This window comes from Zosterops lateralis, assembly GCF_965231275.1.
Source record: "Zosterops lateralis genome assembly, chromosome: 1".
Classification (NCBI taxonomy): domain Eukaryota; kingdom Metazoa; phylum Chordata; class Aves; order Passeriformes; family Zosteropidae; genus Zosterops; species Zosterops lateralis.
The window spans coordinates 153,678,401-153,693,298 of NC_139762.1; the positions used below are offsets into that span (position 1 = coordinate 153,678,401).

General features: G+C 49.3%; 1 long non-coding RNA gene across 1 annotated transcript; it reads left to right on the forward strand.

Annotated features, from left to right (window-relative positions):
• The first annotated feature begins 352 nt into the window (after positions 1–352).
• Positions 353–12,971, forward strand: LOC310909695. The gene is made up of 3 exons (XR_014590149.1): positions 353–433; positions 522–595; positions 12,923–12,971. It is a non-coding gene; the product is annotated as an uncharacterized lncRNA (long non-coding RNA).
• Positions 12,972–14,898: the final 1,927 nt, after the last annotated feature.

Here is a 14,898-nt window from a genome sequence, read left to right on the forward strand (position 1 = left end):
GTAGAGGGTATCCCTGGATTGGCACAAAGTGTCTGGAGCTGTCAAGTTCTCCTGCAGCACTTTGACTCTTGTCCTGACTTTGTTTCAGGTGCAGATGGATTAAATCCATGGCAGGGTGCCCCATCCCGGGTGAGGGGGCTCCCCTGAGAAGGTCAGTCACTGTTTGTGTTTGCAGGGGAGTGTAAATGGTGGCCGTGTTACAGCACTGCTCTTTGTCTTTGTTTTTAGAAAGGAAGGCTGGATCTCTGCAGTCAAGGTGAAGTGGACGAGGTGAGCAGTGATGGGTGGACAGAAGCAGTTGCTTCTGCTGGAGTTTCACTTGCTGGTGCAACTCTAAGCATTCACTGGTCTGTTTTATTTTATTTTAGGTGGTCCCTTTGGCAGATGTGCTGGCCCAGGATGCCAGAGGAGGGTAGATGGGTGCAACATTAAGGTTCACTTGTGCTGTGCTTCAGTCAGAGCAGGGAGGTTGCTGTTTCACAGGAACTCAGCATGATTTTTCCTTTTTTGTTTCTTTGCAGGAGCTGCTGCTGCCCCAGGTGTGCCAAGGAATAGAGGGAGGGGGTGAGTTGGCACTTGGGCAGGTGGCCCACAGGTGAGTGCTGTGCTCAGTGTGTCCCTTTTCCTTTTGCTGGGTTCACTCTGGGCAGTCTCTGGAGTGGGGGGAGATCTGAGGGGGAGCCGGGACAGGGGTGCAGAGGAGCTCTGGGGGTGACTCTTCTGGAGGGGAATAGTCACATTTTCTGTTCTGTGGTCCCAGGTAGTGTGAGGAGGTGCACAGCCGGAGTTTGGATATGGCAGCACTGAGAGAACGTCTCCAAATCCCCGGTGCCAACACGTTCATTTCTGTCGAGGAGGGATTTTGTCTGCTCGTATTCCAAAAGCTGAATGTTGGGGCTGGTGGTTGGGAGAAGGGGAAAAACCTTTTCAGTCCCAGGAGGCAATTTAAAGTTACCTTAGAGGAGAGGGCCCCAGTGGGATGGACCCCTCAGGAGTAAAAAGAGAGAGGGTGACACAAAGTGTCTGGAGCTGTTGAGTTCTCCACTTTGACTCTTGTCCTGACTTTGTTTCAGATGCAGATGGATTCAATCCATGGCAGAGTGCCCCATCCTGTGTGAGGGGGCTCCCCTGAGAAGGTCAGTCACTGTTTGTGTTTGCAGGGGAGTGTAAATGGTGGCCATGTTACAGCACTGTTCTTTGTTTTTAGGAGGTAAGGCTGGATCTCTGCAGTCAAGGTGAAGTGGACGAGGTGAGCAGTGATGGGTGGCCAGAAGCAGTTGCTTCTGCTGGAGTTTCACTTGCTGGTGCAACCCTAAGCCTCCTTTATTGTGTGTTTTAGGCAATCCACTTGCATTGCACTGAACTCCCCTCTCACCAACTGGACTGCTGTCCCAGTCTGCCTCATTCATGAGCCCTTGGGGAACATTACAGGACTGTGTGGTGAAGCCTTGACCTTCTCCATTCGAAGGGGCCATCCAGGTGGGCTTTGGTAACAGCCGAGGAGTTGAGGTGTGTCAGGGAGGAGGAGCGAGGCTCTGCTCAAGTTTCAGCAGTGCCACATCACCTTGTCTGCTCTTAACCCAGGCACACCCCAATGTTGGTGTCTGAGCACAGCTGGAGCACAGGGCCCGAGGACCTGGGTGTGCTCAGGAGGTGGTGAGTAGCAGAATTGCTGGTTTTTGGCCAATGTGCTGCTGAGATCACACGGTCACGTTTGCTTTTCTTTATTGTAGCTGACGGAGAGACACCAGCCCAGTGACAGCAGGAATTTCCCCGAGGGGGAGGCACCTTCTTTGGCTTTTGACATGGATTGGCATCCCCAGATGTCTGAGAGATAAGTGGAGGGCTGGGAGCCACAGAGGGGATGAAAGTGGGGTGTGGAGTCAGGGGTCACCAGGGAGGGTTTTTGAGTCAGGTTTGGAGATGGGGATGCTCAAGATGTGACCCCTTAGGCTGTGTAAAGGGAAAGTCTCATTTTTGATCCCAGTGCTGAGGTGTGCAGGGCAGAGCAGTCCCAGGCCATGTCCTGTCACTTGTCTGTTGTTCACTCCGTGTCTGTTGTGTGTTTTGTTTTGTGTGTCTTTTGCCTTAATCCTTCAAGGGGTCTTTTGGAGACCCCAGGCATCGTTCTTAATATCTTCCTATTCCTGGTGCTGATACCAGGCCAGGCATCAAACCCTTGACTCGGGAGCTCAGAGGCTCCTCAGAATCCATCTCTCTTCACAAGTGTCCAGGCTGATGCCTTTCCAGGTCTTGTTCTGAGCTGTATCCACAGCTGTGCACTGCTGTGATCCATTCAGGTGGATTAGGTCTTGTCAGAATGCAGAGACAGGTACAGGATTCTGACCGTAGGATTCTCAGGCATCCATCTCTGCTTTTCTTGGGATCAGTGATCCCGTTGGCATCTTCTTCCTGCAGGGTTCTCTGAGCCTGGTCAGCTCCCCATGGGTCTTACCTCGGTCATCTCATTGCGAGTTCTCTCGGTCCTCAGGGTCATTCTTCTTGCCCAGATATTTCTGTCCCTGTTGTGTCCCCCCTTTTGTCCTGTCCTGTGTCACGGGTGTTGGTGTGTTTGGCCTGAGCTGCTCTGCCTTGTTGCTCAGTCTGGGTGTGGGGGGAATGGGACAAGTCTTGGGTGTTGAAATTTGTCATGTGGGGTGTAGTTGGGCTGTAGAGGGTATTCCTGGATTGACACAAAGTGTCTGGAGCTGTCAAGTTCTCCTGCAGCACTTTGACTTTTGTCCTGACTTTCTTTCAGATGCAGATGGATAAAATCCACCCTCTTTTTTCCCCCGAGTATGTGGGAGGTTGGCTCTCAGCAAGGAAGAATTTGAGAAATGACCTCCCTGTCTGCTGGACGTCTGGATATAATTGAGAGTGCAGTTACTAAAAGTCCTCTGTATTTTCTACTAAATTAATAAACCTGAACCGAGAAAGCTGTGGACACCGTGGTGTCTGTTTTTTCCTTTCAGGTCTCATTCTACCCATGCACAGTAATACCAGCAATAACTTGATGTCAACGTGTATTTCAGAGGCAGAGATAAAATAATATGGACATTTTATTTTGTAGCTATTTGAACCTCCTTGTTTATTAGCCAAGAAATCCAAAACAAACCCCCTCTCCCCAAAAGCACACAGAAAGAGAAAATATGCCCATATTATTTTAATAAAGATTCAATATTTATCTCTTAGAAAACCAGGCTCATTCAATTCTAATTAACTGTGGTTCTGATGCGTTAGGTCAATTAATTCCTATAGTTTAAAATATCGGTAAAAATGGAAAGAAGTGAATACAAATTGAAAAAAATTACAAATGCAAAAAAAATAAAAATATAAGTAACAAAATGAGAACTATAAAATATGAAAGATAATAGGAATAGATACACTATATTATTACTTGTTCCATTTATTATAATATGTAAAATATACTTAATATAATGTACATGATATAATAGATAAATTTGTAATGGTTATTAGATATATCAAAGTAAGAAATAGAAGTTATTTTGAAATGCAGCCTAAACTGAAGGCTTTTTTGGATTCGGTTTGGTTGATGGCAGGCGATCTGTAAGGCAATGCTGCCATCCTGTGGATAAAGATCGGTACTGCAGCTCCCCCCGAGCCGATCTGTAAGGCAATGCTGCCATCCTGTGGATAAAGATCGGTACTGCGACTGTCCCCCGCGCCCGTCCCGAGAGCTGTGCGGCAGTGCTGCCATCGTGTGGACATGCAGCGGTACTGCAGTTCTCCCCCGTGCCGGTACCCGAGGTGAGCAGCAGCCCCGGTCTCTGAGCTCACGGGCAGTGCTGCCGCCCGAGGACCGAAAAATTACGGCCAAAAAGGCGAGAAAAAAAAAGAGAGGACCCAGGGCACGTGGCAGCCGGCTGCCTGCGCGCGACGTGGACCAGGGAGCGGCCCGGGAGCAGTTTTTCCGCGGCATACGCAGGTTCGTGGACACGGGATAGGGGCTGAGTGGCGCCACGGCAGTGTTTGGGCAGGCGATGTTGTCAGGCGCTTGTGCGAGCAGCCGAGGGGGACATTTGGGGGGAGTGCCACAACCAAGATGGCGGCACGAGTCGGGGCGCTTGACCTTCTAAAGATGGCGGCGAAAAGGGCGGGAAAAAATGAGGACCCCCCCATGTGTGTTTATCAGACTGCCTGCACAAAAATCCCGACCACGGCGCCGCTCGGGGACAATTTTCTGTGGCGTTTCCAGGTGTAGGGACACGGGCTGTGGGTTCAGCCACGCCGCAGGCGGGTTCGGGTTACTCATTTTAGTCAGGCTTCTGTGTTAGACACCTATGGGGGGGCTTTAAGGGGCGCCACAACAAGATGGCGGCTCGGCTCGCTGCTGTTGACCTTCTAAAGATGGCGGCGGGGAGGGGCGAAAGTGACGTAATGCTCTCTGCCACCAAAAAAGGCGAGGTGTGACGAAAATGACCCAGAGTTGCCGAACAGCCGAAAAGAGCCGACTGCTGACGGAAATCGCCGAGTTTCTCCGAACAGCCGAGAATTGCCGACTACTGACGGAAATCGCCAGGTTTCCCCGAACAGCCGAGCCCAGCCGAGTTTCTCCGAACGAGCCGCGCCCGCCTAGCCGAGTTTCCCCGAACGTCGCCCCTCCTCAGGCGAACCGAAGGAGCCGGGGGCAGTTCCGGGGCGCTCCCGGCCGGTGTCCGCCCTCACTGCCGCTTCCTCGGCGGGCCATTCAAGGCGGTGTCGGGGCCGCTGCCGATCCCCCGGCGGGCGGGCGGGACACGCTGCCGCTGTGCCCGGAGCTGGAGCCGAGCCGGGGCTCCCGGGGAAGGCGGCAGGAGAAGCCGGTAAAACGCCCGGAGTGCTCGTGTGGCCCCCAGAGCCCCCGGAACATTGATTTGGGGGGGTCTGTGCCGGCCGCTTATGCCCTAATGGAGAGGGATTTCTCACAAGGACACGCAGTGATGGACAAGGGGAACGGCTTCATCAGGATGAAGGGAGGCCGGTTTGGATTAAATATCAGGAAGGAATTGTTCCCTGGGAGGGCGGCGGGGCCCTGGCACAGGTTCCCCAGAGAAGCTGTGGCTGCCCCTGGATCTGGTGGAAGGTGTCCGTGCCCTGGGTGGGGCTGGAATGGGATGAGCTTTCCCTTCCACAATTCAGTGATTCTGGTGGTCTGGCTGAGCTCAGTCAGCCTGAGGAGCTGTTGCAAATTCAGGCTGGAAGTTGAGTGCTTGTAATTTACACAGTGTAAAGCAAGAATGAACAGTTAAAAAAATTCTGATGCATGATTTTTTTAATATAAAAAGCATGGAGGGAGAGGTGCTTCCTTTTATTTTCTTCTGATTCAATTGTATTTCTCACTTACAGCACCGTAGAAACCCTGTTCTGCTCTGGCTGCTGAATGACACTGCAGCATCTCCAGGTGCACCTGAAGGGATCTCGACACCAAGAGAGATTTGTTCTGTTTCTGCATTGACTCTGTTGAAAGGTGAACGCAGAATGTCCATGGGTCACCCTGCCAGCTCCACTTGGCTCAGCAGGCATCGCAGGGAGGGCGCTCCTGTCATCTCTCTGGTGAGTCTGGAGGTGGGTTTTTCTGCTGCTCTGGGGCTGTGCTGGGAGCCCTCAAATTCCAGTCAGAGGTGCTGGGCACTGCTGGGCCTTGGGGACACCACTGAGAGGCGGCTGCTTTGGTTCTTAATACCTGGAAATCCATGGATTGCTGGGTGATTTCCATAAGTTCTCCTATTTTGTAGGAGCTGCAGGGTGAGGTCAGTATTCTGAGGGAGGCCCTGGCAAAGATGCCGAGGGCAAGGAACACGGAGCATCCGGGGGCTTCTCCCACCTGAGTTTCTCCTGGAGCGTGCTGCGTGTCATGCTGGATGTTTGACCCGGCTTTGGGGTGTTCTCCTGCAGTCCCAGCTCTAACTACTGCCCCTGAGCCGAGGCCTTGCTGTGTCCCAGCACTAAACCCGGCAGGTGGGTCCTGCTTTTCCAGCCCTTTAATCCCACGGGCAGTCCCAGATTCCCGGAGCTCCCCTGGGCCCAGCCTGGACTCGCTCCCTGGGAGCTGCACTTCAGTCTGCCTGAACCAAGGACCTCCTGTTTGAAACTTTATTCCTGCTGTTTTTCCTCTTGCAGGTAGTTGGCAAAAAGGGAGAGAGCCTGTAGGAAGTGGAGCCACTGGAAGGCCTTATCCCAGTGCAGGGTTCCCACTTTTCTCTCTGACTCCTGGAGAAATGCCTGAGCATAACCAGAGACTGTCAGTTTGATTTCCTGCCCTTTCCAGTAAATCGTTGCTTTCAGCTGGTTTGTGTTCCTGGTGTCATCCTCCTCCTCCTCCTCCTCCTCCATGGATTTGTAAATAGAATTCCTGACTTTTGCTGAGTGGAATTTTGTTATTCCAGGAATTGTGGCTCTTTGGTTCCACTGAAACTTCCGATCTCTGCTGGGAGTTTCATCTGTCAAATCCAAGTAAGATTGGAGTTTCTTTGTATTGTTACTCCCACAAACTATAGATCCTTCTGGAATAGGAGTAAATTGGCATGTTTAACTCCCTCTTCCCTTGACAATCAGAGCAGAGGAAGCAGATTTGAAATCATCATTCCATGGACTTCCACCGACTTCCTGGCTCTTCCAAAAGTTTTCCATGTTAGAAATTCCTGAGCTTGTTTTCCAGGCAAGCTGGGAGTTGGATATTATTCCTTCCTTTTATTTGATGTTTTTCCTCTCTCTGATTTTAGTAACGTTCCTCTCTCTGATTTTAGTAACGCTATATATTTTTTTTTTCCTATTTTCTATCCTAATTGGAATTTTGCTAATTCTTAGGGGACATTTCCAAGGAAATTTCCCCAATTAAGGTTGGTAAATCAGGAATGTGTCAGCATCATATCCACAGAATTCTGGGAATTCCCAGGAAAACTTGTAAAGTGTTTAATTGCCTTGATTCATCTCGTTTTCAAGTTCAACTGACTGTGTTTTTAATTACATAAGTCCCATTAAAACTTAAATCTTGGCCTACTTGCTGTTCCTTGGACACAATGAGGTTGTTCTTTCCTGCCTTGGCACATGTGGGTGTTGATCCCAAGTGAGCTTCGTGCTAAAACAGAATTTGTTTCCAAGAATTGTCTAGAAAACCTTATTTTCTGGGAGGCACTGGATTTGTTTTGCCTATCCCTGCCTAATCAAGAAAACTCCAGGGGCCTGTGTTAGGCAGTGGCATGAGGGGAGGGGTGTGTTTATTTAATTTCGTATTTTATTTTACTTATTGTTTATTTATTTTTTAATTTTTGATTTTTGTATTTTATGTTAAATATTGTATTGTGGTTAATGTTTTAATATATTTTTTGTTTTGTCTTTTTAAAATGCTTTTGGTTTATTTCTTTAATTTTTATATTTTAGTCTATTATTTATTTTTAAAATTTTCACGTTTTTCTTTATTACTATTTAAAATCTTAATGACTTTTATTTTTTTTTAAATTTATGGATATTATTTCAGTTTTTACATTCATGTTATTTATTTTGTATTTTAAATTTTTAAATTATATTTTAAATTTATTTTAGATTTTTTTTTTTTTTTCGTTTTTAATAACTTTTGAGGTTTTTTTAAAATTTTTATTTTGTTTTATTTTATTTTATAATATTTTTTTCATTGTTCCTTTTTTTTTTTTTTTATTCTTTTTTTTTCCCCGAGTATTTGGAAGTTTGGTCCCGCCCCCATCCCAGGCCGGGCACGGCGCTCAGGGGCGGAGCCAGGGGCGGAGCCAGGGGCGGAGCCAGGGGCGGAGCCAGGGGCGGAGCCAGGGGCGGAGCCAGGGGCGGAGCCAGGGGCGGAGCCAGGGGCGGAGCCAGGGGCGGAGCCAGGGGCGGAGCCAGGGGCGGAGCCAGGGGCGGAGCCAGGGGCGGAGCCAGGGGCGGAGCCAGGGGCGGAGCCAGGGGCGGAGCCAGGGGCGGAGCCAGGGGCGGAGCCAGGGGCGGAGCCAGGGGCGGAGCCAGGGGCGGAGCCAGGGGCGGAGCCAGGGGCGGAGCCAGGGGCGGAGCCAGGGGCGGAGCCAGGGGCGGAGCCAGGGGCGGAGCCAGGGGCGGAGCCAGGGGCGGAGCCAGGGGCGGAGCCAGGGGCGGAGCCAGGGGCGGAGCCAGGGGCGGAGCCAGGGGCGGAGCCAGGGGCGGAGCCAGGGGCGGAGCCAGGGGCGGAGCCAGGGGCGGAGCCAGGGGCGGAGCCAGGGGCGGAGCCAGGGGCGGAGCCAGGGGCGGAGCCAGGGGCGGAGCCAGGGGCGGAGCCAGGGGCGGAGCCAGGGGCGGAGCCAGGGGCGGAGCCGGCGTTCTCGGTGTTTGGGTTTTGTCTGGGCTTGTCAGCCAAGTCATAAACAAGCCAACTCGGCTCCTGAACTCTCCAATGAATGTTTAAAACGCTTCCACAGAAGGACAAGTCAGGAGTGATTCCAAAGGAATATTTGTAAATGAAGGGTAACGATTTCTGGGGAATTTCCTTAGGAATTATGAACCTCAGGCATATGGATTTTCGGGGGTGGAATCCCCGTTGCAGCCTCGGGCACCTGCAGGAGAAGAGGGGTCCTTATCCACAGCAAGGGAAGCCCGGTGCCCCATCGTGTCAGCTGCAGACCATGAACCGTCCCGGGAATGAACAGCAAGTCCCCTCTGCGCTCACCCTCGGACGGGCAGCAGCTGCAGGTGAGAGATGGCACAGGATGGGGAGGGGAGAGAGCAGCCCCGGGTGTGAGCTGGGAACAGTGAGGGGGGACAGAGCAGGCACGGGTGGAGCTGTGATGGATAATGATGGGGCGGTTCCAGGTTAAGAGGGCAGCCCCAGCTCATTTTGGTATCCAGCCGTGGGGAGTGAGGAGCTCACGCTGAGGTTCCGGCTGTGGTTCATGGGGAGCACGTGGGTTTGGAGCGTTACTTGGGAGGCGATGGGGATCAAACCTTTACACTGAGCAACAGCACAAGGTAAACCAGTGTGGGTTTATAGAGGGGACTTTTTTTTCCTTTTCAGCTTCATCTTAATAAACCCTCCCCGGTGCTCCCAGACGAAAAAGGAGTTATGGAGACAAAAGGAGTTTAAATTGATTGAAGAAACTTCTTTTTTTTCTGTTGCTGTCTGTGTTTGAAGTGGAGGGATTTTCTTTTCACCTGGAATTTAAATGAATAGTGGCACTTCTATGTGGCTTTTATTCAATATGATGTTCTGAGGTGGTGCGTAGTGTTTTGTGTGACTTTTTTTGGTGTTATTTGTTATATATAATTTGGTTTTTGAGCAAAGATGACTTTATGTGTGGGTTTGTTTGTATTTGAGGTAGAACTGATTTAAGTAGCTTTTTTGAGAGATTTCTGAAATGTGTTATTGGGGTTTTGTGTGTTGTATGGAGGGATCCAGGTTGGGTAGAGCTGGTTTTTCTGTTTGGTGGTTTTTAGTGATTTATTGTGTAGCTTTATTCTGTTTGTAGGTGGTGTGATGAGGGATATGTGGTGTATTTAATTCATGTTTGGTTTCATAGTTCACATTGGTCAGAGTATTTTTGAACTGATTTTTGTTGGTGAATTATTTTTGGGGGATATTGTGTTTTTCCAGGGTTTATTGTCTAAGGTTTACAGTGGTGTAATTGGCTGTGGTGTGAGGTATAGGGGAGGCTTTTATTTATTTAGTGGTGGCTTTTATCATAGGGAGCATCTAGTGTTTGTTTTAGTGGGTTTGGGACAGTGTGATGTAGTTAATTTTTTAGGGTTTCTTAATATTTACAATTAAATGATTTTTTATTGTGTTATAGGGGTTTGTTTATTTAGCATGCTTGACTACAGTATACATTTTATAGTTTTGGGTAATTTAGGAGATATTGTTTGTAGTCTAATGGATCTTTTGGTTTTGTGTGTATTTATAGGTGGTTTGTTTGTTTTGATGGTTTTGAGGAATTATGAGTTCATTGAGTTAGGAATAATTGTTTTTGGTGCTGTTAATTTAAGTATATTTGTGCTACTTTTATTTCTATGGATTGAATTGTTTGTTGTTGTGGTTTAGGATAAACCTGAGAGGAAACTTTTGAATGGGTTTTTTTTTTAGAGAGTAAACTAAAATTGTCTCTCTTAAATTGGTTTGGGAAAGAACTTCTTTGGAGAAAAATGGGAAAAACTATTTATTTAACAAAGTGCTGACAAGCATAAAGAGTGAATGACATAAAATAATAAAACTTTCTGTTATTTTGTGGCGAGATGGTAAATTCAGAATGTCCTTGCTGTGGGTTGTAGCTCCTTTGGTCTCTTGTCAGCTCTTCCAGCATTGATAAAATGCTGAGGTCCAGGCCCTGTGGCTGCAGGTGCAGCTCTCGGTGCTTCTCTGGGTTTTTCAGTCTGCAGCAGGTTTAATGAGCCTGGAGAAAAAGGGAAAAAAAATCAGTGCAGGGAACTTCTCTGCCCTAAAACTAACAACTAACAAAGAGCCATCAGATCTGTGTGCTGCAGTCTGTCTGTGCTTCAGCTGAATACACTGGAGAGGGAATGCAGAGGAGTGACCACTGTTCTCTTAAAACAAGCTGTGTGCTTTTTCTTTCCTTGCTTTGCTCTCAAAATCAGTCTGAAAGGTACAGAAGGCATTTTTGAAGGAGTTATTTTAACTATTTGATGGTTTTTGGCACTTCAAGTACTTGTTTTGGAGTGTTTGGGGTTTTGAGTTAGTTATAACGGGATAATTTTACTTCTAATTAGGTGTTTTTAGGTTTTATTGCAGTTAAAAGTTGTGACTTTCTTGTTTTGTTAGTAGAAATAGAAAATAGGTTTTGATTTTGTATATAGTGATGGGATTGGTGTATATGGTGTATTAGTGTGGACTAAGAATTTAAAAGTCTGTAGTTTTGATGTGTTAGCTTAATGAATTTATAGTTTAAAAGACGTGGGGTTTATGGTTCTTACTTGGTTAGAGGCAGGTCTTTAAATTGGGGGGGTTCTGGGTGTGTATTTTGGAGGTTTTTTGAGGGGAATGGACATGGGGTTATCTTTATTATATTTGGAAAATGGACTACGAGTAATAAGAGTTGGCTTTTTTTTTGCTGGACTTTTGTTTGCAATTCCTAAAATTGATATATTTGTGTGGTCAGGGTCGTGGTGTTTCTGGTGCAACTCTAAGCCTCCATTATTGTTTGTGTGTTTCAGGTGGTCACTTGTCTCACACTGAGATCTCCTCACTGACCAGCCAACAGCCCTGCTGAGATCATCCCTGGATGTTTGGTTTTCTTTATGGCACCTGACTGAGAGACAACAGCCTGGTGACAGCAGGAATTTCCCAGAGGCAGAGACAGCCTTCCTTGGCACCTGATGTGGATTCTCATCCCTGGACATCCCAGAGATAAGTGAAGGACTCAAAGCCACAGAGGGGGTGAAAGTGGGGTGTGGGTTGGGAGTCACCGGGAGGGATTTTTGGGTCAGGTTTGGAGATGGGGATGTCCAAGCTGTGACCCCTTTAGGGCACGTGAAGGGAAGGTCTCACAGTGCTGAGGTGTGCAGGGCAGAGCAGTCCCAGGGCACGTTGTGTCACTTGTCTGTTGTGCACTCTGTGTCTTTTGTGTGTCCTGTGTGGTGTGTCTTTTTCCTCAACCCTTCAAGGGGTTTTTTGGAGACCCCAGGCATCGTTCTTAACATCTCCCTGTTCCTTGAACAGGCACTGATACCATTGAACTTTGACTCAGGTGCTCAGACACACATCAGAATCCATCTCTCTTCACAACCCTCCAGGCTGATGCCTTTCCAGGTCTTGTTCTGAGCTGTATCCACAGCTGTGCACTGCTGTGATCCATTCTGGTGGATTAGGTCTTCTAAAAGTGCACAGCCGAGTGGAGGATTCTGACTTTGGGATTCTCGGGCATCCATCCCTGCGTTTCTTGGGATCAGTGATCCCGTTGGCATCTTCTTCCTGCAGGGTTCTCTGAGCCTGGTCAGCTCCCCATGGGTCTTACCTCGGTCATCTCATTGCGAGTTCTCTCGGTCCTCAGGGTCATTCTTCTTGCTGAGATATTTCTGTCCCTGTTGTGTCCCCCCTTTTGTCCTGTCCTGTGTCATGGGTGTTGGTGTGTTTGGCTTGGAGCTGCTCTGCCTTGTTGCTCAGTCTGGGTGTAGGGGGAATGGGACAAGTCTTGGGTGTTGAAATTTGTCATGTGGGGTGTAGTTGGACTGTAGAGGGTATTCCTGGATTGACACAAAGTGTCTGGAGCTGTCGAGTTCTCCTGCAGCACTTTGACTTTTGTCCTGACTTTCTTTCAGGTGCAGATGGATTAAATCCATGGCAGAGTGCCCCATCCCGGGTGAGGGGGCTCTCCTGAGAAGCTCAGTCACTGTTTGTGTTTGCAGGGGAATGTAAATGGTGGCCATGTTACAGCACTGCTCTTTGTCTTTATTTTTAGGAGGCCAAGCTGGGTCTCTGCAGTCAAGGTGAAGTGGACGAGGTGAGCAGTGATGAGTGGACAGAAGCAGTTGCTACTGCTGGAGTCTCACTTGCTGGTGCAACTCTAAGCATTCACTGTTTTTTTTTTTTTTTAATTTATTTTAGGTGGTCCCCTTGGCAGATGTGCTGGCCCAGGACGCCAGAGGAGGGTGGATGGGTGGAACATTAAGGTTCACTTGTGCTGTGCTTCAGTCAGAGCAGGGAGGTTGCTGTTTCACAGTAACTCAACATGATTTTTTCCTTTTTTGTTTCTTTGCAGGTGCTGCTGCTGCCCCAGGTGTGCCAAGGAATAGAGGGAGGGGGTGAGTCGGCACATGGGCAGGTGGCCCACAGGTGAGTGCCGTGCTCAGTGTGTCCCTTTTCCTTTTGCTGGGTTCACTCTGGGCAGCCTCTGGAGTGGGTGGAGGTCTGAGGGGGAGCCGGGACAGGGGTGCAGAGGAGCCCTGGGGGTGACTTTTCTGGAGGGGAATAGTCACATTTTCTGTTCTGTGGTCCCAGGTAGTGTGAGGAGGTGCACAGCTGGAGTTTGGATATGGCAGCACCGAGGGAATGTCTCCAAATCCCCGGAGCCAACACGTTCATTTCTGTCGAGGAGGGATTTTGTCTGCTCGTATTCCAAAAGCTGAGTGTTGGGGCTGGTGGATGGGAGAAGGGGAAAAACCTTTTCAGTCCCAGGAGGGAATTTAAAGTTACCTTAGAGAGGAGAGGGCCCTAGTGGGATGGACCCCTCAGGAGTAAAAAGAGAGAGGATGACACAAAGTGTCTGGAGCTGTTGAGTTCTCCTGCAGCACTTTGACTCTTGTCCTGACTTTGTTTCAGGTGCAGATGGATTCAATCCATGGCAGAGTGCCCCATCCCGGGTGAGGGGGCTCCCCTGAGAAGGTCAGTCACTGTTTGTGTTTGCAGGGGCGTGTAAATGGTGGCCATGTTACAGCACTGCTCTTTGTCTTTATTTTTAGGAGGCAAAGCTGGATATCAGCAGTCAAGGTGAAGTGGACGAGGTGAGCAGTGATGGGTGGACAGAAGCAGTTACTATTGCTCCAGCCTCACTTGCTGGTGGAACTCTGAGCATCCAGTGCTGTGTGTTTTAGGTGTTCCACTCACACGATGCCGAGCTCCCCTCACCAGCTGGACCCTGGGAACATTACAGGACTCTGTGGTGAAGCCTTGACCTTCTCCATTTGAAGGGGCCATCCAGGTGGGCTTTGGTAACAGCCGAGGAGTTGAGGTGTGTCAGGGAGGAGGAGGGAGGCTCTGCTCAAGTTTCAGCAGTGCCACATCACCTTGTCTGCTCTTAACCCAGGCACACCCCGCAGTGTTGGTGTCTGAGCAGAGCTGGAGCACAGGGCCCGAGGACCTGGGTGTGCTCAGGAGGTGGTGAGTAGCAGAATTGCTGGTTTTTGGCCAATGTGCTGCTGAGATCACACGGTCACATTTGTTTTTCTTTATTGTAGCTGACTGAGAGACACCAGCCCAGTGGCAGCAGGAATTTCCCCGAGGGAGAGGCACCTTCTTTGGCTTTTGACATGGATTGGCATCCCCAGATGTCCCAGAGAAAAGTGGAGGGCTGGGAGCCACAGAGGGGATGAAAGTGGGGTGTGGGGTCAGGGGTCACCAGGAGGGGGTTTTAAATCAGGTTTGGAGATGGGGATGTCCAAGATGTGCCCCCTTTAGGGCACATAGAGGGAAGGTCTCACAGTGCTGAGGTGTGCAGGGCAGAGCAGTCCCAGGGCACGTTGTGTCACTTGTCTGTTGTGTACTCTGTGTCTTTTGTGTGTTTAGTTTTGTGTGTCTTTTGCCTTAACCCTTCAAGGGGTCTTTTGGAGACCCCAGGCATCGTTCTTAACATCTCCCTATTCCTGGTGCTGATACCAGGCCAGGCATCAAACCTTTGACTTGGGAGCTCAGAGGCTCCTCAGAATCCATCTCTCTTCACAACCATCCAGGCTGATGCCTTTCCAGGTCTTGTTCTGAGCTATATCCACAGCTGTGCACTGCCACCATCCATTCTGGCAGATTAGGTCTTGTCAGAATGCAGAGACAGGTACAGGATTCTGACCATAGGATTCTCAGGCATCCATCCCTGCGTTTCTTGGGATCAGTGATCCCGTTGGCATCTTCTTCCTGCAGGGTTCTCTGAGCCTGGTCAGCTCCCCATGGGTCTTACCTCGGTCATCTCATTGCGAGTTCTCTCGGTCCTCAGGGTCATTCTTCTTGCCCAGATATTTCTGTCCCTGTTGTGTCCCCCCTTTTGTCCTGTCCTGTGTCACGGGTGTTGGTGTGTTTTGCCTGGAGCTGCTCTGCCTTGTTGCTTAGTCTGGGTGTAGGGGGAATGGGACAAGTCCTGGGGAGTTGAAATTTGTCATGTAGGGTGTAGTTGGTCTATAGAGGGTATCCCTAGATGGACACAAAGTGTCTGGAGCTGTCAAGTTCTCCTGCAGCACTTTGACTTTTGTCCTGACTTTCTTTCAGAT